This window comes from Berghia stephanieae, chromosome 11 (assembly GCF_034508935.2).
Source record: "Berghia stephanieae isolate SIO BIC M18660-M18661 chromosome 11, UCSD_Bste_1.3, whole genome shotgun sequence".
In the NCBI taxonomy this organism is placed as follows: domain Eukaryota; kingdom Metazoa; phylum Mollusca; class Gastropoda; order Nudibranchia; family Aeolidiidae; genus Berghia; species Berghia stephanieae.
The window spans coordinates 15,546,473-15,553,061 of NC_088370.1; positions in this window are offsets into that span (position 1 = coordinate 15,546,473).

Sequence of the window (6,589 nt, forward strand, 5' to 3'; positions counted from 1 at the left end):
TTTTTTAGCCAGCCATTTTTATGAGAAGTTCTCACCAAATTGTATCAATCAGACTATAAATGAATGTCAAGGTTACACACATATTTTTGTGTGTTGGTACGTTATATCCGGCTGGCGGAATGTTGTGAGTAAATTACCTAAGCCCACAGCATCAATCGCATGTTGGAGAAAATTTAATAAAACGTAATCACCCAACTGACGTTAGAGGCTGCGAAAACCTGTGTCAAAGAAGTAATATTACTGATGAAAATAAACATATTTAGAGCGAAAGGCTGTTGTTTACCGACGTGACATGGCGTTATCGCGATACGCATCGTCTGCTTTTTAAAACCCCATGTTTTCTCTCTTATTTTATTTATTTTAGTCTCGGTTATAATAGACAGAGGGGGGGGGGGGGGGGGGGCGGGGAGAAGTGGCCGAGTTGCTAAGGCATTGTCCTGTGATCCGGAAGGGCCGTTCGATCCCCGCTTCAGGCACTTTCGTTTTTTTTTTTTTTTTCATTGGGCAACATTCGCTCACTTGGACAACATGAGTGATTCCTGTTAGTTGACATCAGACAGACATCCTGTTTGATGAATTATCTATTAATATTATTTCCTTCATGGAATGCCTTGGCGACGAGATCTAATGGTCCATTTGTGAGCATTTTAACTCACTCAATTCTAGAATGTTTTGCTACTTATCAAAACTGGGAAAATAATTATTGAAAAAAGCATGTGCATAGATAGTTTTATTCAACTACTATTCATTAACATGCAACAATTAAAAACATTAGCTTTGATACTACGCTTATAATTTGTCTCAGAAAAGTGTAATAAATAGGCAGGAGGTAAAAGTACCCCCGGTTAACTACGGATATAGTCGGTGTTAGGGTTGAGTGAGTTAATGGACCTTCTAGACTTGTTTTGTCGCAATTTCATGAGTAAATCGCAAACAATCGGTGGTATGCGTTGAAATAAAATACTCAGAAGATTTGCTCGCCAAATCAATCATACCAGCACAAGAACTGTGTGATGTAAGGTTGTTTTTTTTTTTTAGCCTTTTAGACCGAAGCCATCGTGAAGTAAAAGCCTGACACTGACCAAAAGATGACGTCGAAATGCCAGTCTTTGGCCACAAAAGAAAACAAATCGTGAGTTGTATTCAATAGTTCAACCAATGGGACCACTAGTTTCCACGAGCACTACTCTAACGACAACTCACTAGGCGGTGCAAAAACCAAATAATGACGTCAAAATGCCAGTCTTTTTGGGTTTCAGTGTCAGGCTATAGATAGAATGCGCTTGTCCAAGGAGTTCACAACATTGCCATCCGGAAGTATAACGGACCAACACACAAACTCTGTGTAACCATGAACGTTTATAGTCAGGTTAATACAGTTTAGTGAGAACAACTCACAAACGCGGATGGCAAAAACAATAACAAAGACCTGAGTGACGTCATCTTCGAACTATCTATAACTTAACAATGGCTACGACGAGACGGACTTGGTGAGAATGAATCACCCAACTGATGGCGGTCTAAACTACAACTCCACATAGAGTCAATGACGTCACTTCATTACATGTAAAAAAAAAATGTCATTGTAATATGTAAATATACGAATAGGTGACTGAAATATCTCTCTCTCTCTCTCTCTCTCTCTCTCTCTCTCTCTCTCTCTCTCTCTCTCTCTCTCGCTCGCTCTCTCTCTCTGTCTCTCTCGCTCTCTCTCTCTCTCTCTCTCTCTCTCTCTCTCTCTCTCTCTCTCTCTCTCTCTCTCTTCCCAACCCGCAGCCAATTCCCCGCCTCACTCACACACAAACACCAACACACACACACACACACACACACACACACACACATATATATATATATATATATATATATATATATATACATTATATACTCTCTCTCTCACACACACACACACACTCACACACACACACACACACACACACACACACACACACACACACACACACACACAAACACGAACATCCGATATTTTTGTTTCCGAGAAGAGGCCAACGGGGATATGGACAGGATCTCGTACCACAGGCAATAACGATATAATAGTCATAAATAGTCATAGTACTTTACAGGTTTCAACAGGTTGGGGCCTGTGGTATCAAGCTGTGACTTCTATTCCAAGAAACCCCCCATGAGCCTACACCTGCGTGACATCGGGTGGTGTTCTACCTCCGGTTATTCATTTCCGGCCAGAGCTCGTGTTACCTGAACTTGACACCTATCTGCTATTTATTCGATCATGACCAGTTTTCAATACGATTCAATAGTCTGATGTCACGCGCCCGGCAACGGCGGCCATCTTGGTTCTAAACAAAGAAAATCTTTACTTTTTATTCTTCATGCTGGCGAGAACTTTTCATTCCCTTTTCATATGCCTTGTGATCAGAATGTGTAAAAGCCAAAACATGATCAGATTTATGGGTTTTTTTTTCGTCTGGATACGCTTTTATGCTCGCCGGGGAAATATTCCATACGGGCGTTCACCATTGTTCCGATAGTTTAGAGCCAGTGTTACTAAGTTACCATGCGTCATTAGGAAGGAAGTGACGTTGCGACTGTTGAAGAGTATTACCAGTATTCTATGATAGTATCTATTTTCGATTTTACATTGCCGTATTGATACATTTTTCCTGATTTCAAAGTTGTGTCATGTAAAACTGTCTGTGAATGATACAATGCAAGCTATATGAGATTCTGTAATTAATTATAAACTATTGTATAGATAGTATGCGCTTGGCTAAGATGCTCATAACATTGCCATCCGGAAGTACAACGGACCAACACACAAAACTGTGAACGTTTATAGTCAGGTTAATACAGTTCAGTGAGCATTACTCATAAAAGCGGATGGCAAAAAACAATAACAAAGACCTGAGTGAAGTCATTTTCGAACTATCTATAATGCATTTAAACGATAATTCCTATTAAGACTTTAGTAAGATAAGATAAGATATTATTATTGCCTCTAGGCCTTCCATTGTCGCGATTTGTTCTACTACTACTACTACTACCACTACTACTACCACTACTACTACTACTACTACTACTACTACTACTACTACTACTACTACTACTACTACTACTACTACTACTGCTACTACTACTACTGCTACTACTACTACTACCACCACCACCACCACCACCACCACTACTACTACTACTACTACCACTACTACTACTACTACTACTACTACTACTACTACTACTACTACTACTACTACTACTACTACCACTACTACTACTACTGCTACTACTACTACTACTTCTACTACTATTACTACTACTACTACTACTACTACTACTACTACTACTACTACTACTACTACTTCTACTACTACTACTACTATACTACTACTACTACTACTACTACTACTACTACTACTACTACTACTACTACTACTACTACTACTACTACTACTACTACTACTACTACTACTACTACTACTACTACTCCTACTACTACTAAAAGTACTACTGTAGCTTCTGCTGTTGCTACTGCAACTAATGATTATACTAATACCGACATTCCTTATATTTTGTATTTATTTACAATTCCATTATATTTATTTTCCAACAATAGTCTAGTCCCGTCTACATATTTTTATATTTCACTAAAAGACGGCGACCACCAAAAGAAAGTGAATATCACAACCCATGGGGTATACGTGGTTTAGTGGTCAGACACTTTTATTGCTTTCGGATCGGAAGGTAAAATACGCACTTGCTCTGCACACCGGATCAATCTGCCATCAAACTAAACTGTGTAACCGAGCCTTTTATAATCTGGTAGAGGAACTTGAGTGAGAACTAATCACCCAATTGGCTGTCTATAAACAGCAACAAAGAGCTGAATGATGTCAAATTCATTCTTTCTACATTATGGAGGCAGTGCATGGGAGAGTGAGTGTTTAACAGATTAAAAATAGATGGTTAATAAAATGAAGGAAATAAGAAAACAACTTGACAACAATGGAAGGTAAATGAAGAGATACACATACCTATGTCATGTTGAACACGGTGGTAACCCCGATAGGGCGGTTTAACCGTAGCCATCGTTAACATAAATAGCCTGACACGAGAACCATCTAGGACTTTCAGTTTGATGTCATTTTTTAGGTTTGTGCAGCGTCTAGTGAGTTGTCGTTAGTAGAGCTTAAAGGTAACGATGGCTTCCATTGGTTGAACTAGTGAATGCAGCTCACAATTTGTTTTCTTTTGTGGTCAAAGACTTGTCCTTTGACCTCATTTTTTTTTGGTCAGTGTCAGGCTATAGATAGTATGCAGATGACGTCACTCAGGCCTTTGTTATTGTTTTTGCCATCCGCGTTTGTGAGTTGTTCTCACTAAACTGTATTAACCAGACTATAAAAGTTCATGATTACACAGAGTTTGTGTGTTGGTCCGTTATACTTCCGGATGGCAATGTTGTGAACTCCTTGGCCAAGCTCATTCTATCTATAGATAGTATGCAGATGACGTCACTCAGGCCTTTGTTATTGTTTTTGCCATCCGCGTTTGTGAGTTGTTCTCACTAATCTGTATTAACCAGACTATAAAAGTTCATGGTTACACAGAGTTTGTGTGTTCGTCCGTTATACTTCCGGATGGCAATGTTGTGAACTCCTTGGCCAACCGCATTCTATCTATAGATAGTATGTAGATGACGTCACTCAGGCATTTGTTATTGTTTTTGCCATCCGCGTTTGTGAGTTGTTCTCACTAAACTGTATTAACCTGACTATAAACGTTCATGGTTACAAAGTGTTTGTGTGTTGGTCCTTTATACTTCCGGATGGCAATGTTGTGAACTCCTTGGCCAAGCGCATTCTATCTATAAGTTTACGATGTGTACGGTTTAACACACTGGCAACACGACAGGGCGAATTAAAACTATTCACTATCGTACTCGAAAAAAACAAACAAACTAACAAAAAAAAAAAAAAAAAAAAACACATGCAAAACAAACCAAGTTTTTGTTTGTTTTTTAAATGGTCAGAAAACTCGTTCTTCAAATATCGATCGATCAAAATGTCCATCATCTTGTCAAGAACGCTCAAACCTGGGACTTCTTTATAGAACACCCTGAAGTCCCAGGATTGAAAGTTGTTTTTTTTTTTTTTTGACAAGACAAGGGTCATTTTAATCGATCGATATTTGAAGAACGAGTTTTCTGGCCAAATCTTTTTTTTTTTTTTAAATGTATGTTACTCAGAGTAAGTACGACAAAACAGAAACACACGTGATCCATCAACTTGGGTGACCACATCACGGTAACCACGAGTAGGACATTCAGGGGCATACGGAACAGCTGGTTCCTTAGGGTTAACCTACACCGGAGACTGACCGTAGCCATCGTTATGTTATATCCTCACACTGAAACCCAAAAAGACTGGCATTTTGACGTAATTATTTGGTTTTTGCACCGCCTAGTGAGTTGTCGTTAGTAGTGTTCATGGAAACAAGTGGTCCCATTGGTTGAACTATTGAATACAACTCACGATTTGTTTTCTTTTGTGGTCAAAGACTGGCATTTTGACGTCATTTTTTGGTCAGTGTCAGGCAAAAGTTATCGATGGCTACTGACTTACTCCGACGACCCGGTACTGCCGTCTTCCGGATAAAGACGTCAGGCACGGACAAAATACTAAAAATAAAGAGAAGATTCGCTTGACCTTACCCATACCAAGCACCCGACGTCCTCTGTCGGTTTTTTTTTTCAAGCTTGGTATGGGTAGGTCTCGCGGCTCTTCTTAAAATGGGCATGATCTATATTAACTTTCCGTGTGCTCGAGGGCATTGGTCACGTTGTAACATGTGCTCAAAGTGACCTACATAGTGAAAAGTGTTCACACATTTTGAACTGTCTAACATTACCTATAGATAGAATGCGCTTGGCCAAGGAGTTCACAACATTGCCATCCGGAAGTATAACGGACCAACGCACAAACTCTGTGTAACCATGAACTTTTATAGTCTGGTTAATAGATAGTATGCAGATGACGTCACTCAGGTCTTTGTTATTGTTTTTGCCATCCGCGTTTGTGAGTTGTTCTCACTAAACTGTATTAACCAGACTATAAAAGTTCATGGTTACACAGAGTTTGTGTGTTGGTCCGTTATACTTCCGGATGGCAATGTTGTGAACTCCTTGGCCAAGCGCATTCTATCTATACAGTTTAGTGAGAACAACTCACAAACGCGGATGGCAAAAACAATAACTAAGGCCTGAGTGACGTCATCTGCATACTATCTATAGTACGTTATGTTTACCAATCACTGCCATTGTTTACATTGTGACGACTGTTCGAGAGGTGTGGAAATCTATGTTTTCTATTACACATCTCTCTTAGATCAAAACAAGGACCATCGACTAAAGATATAAATTATGTCAATTAATTTTCTCCTTTTCATTTGTAATAATTTTCTATCCCTCTATAGATAGTATGAAGTTGACGTCACTCCGGTCTTTGTTATTGCTTTTTTCCATCCACGTTTATAAGTAATTCTCACTAAACTGTAAACGTTCAAGGTGAAACATAGAATTGTGTTGGTCCGTTGTACTTCCGGATGGCAATGT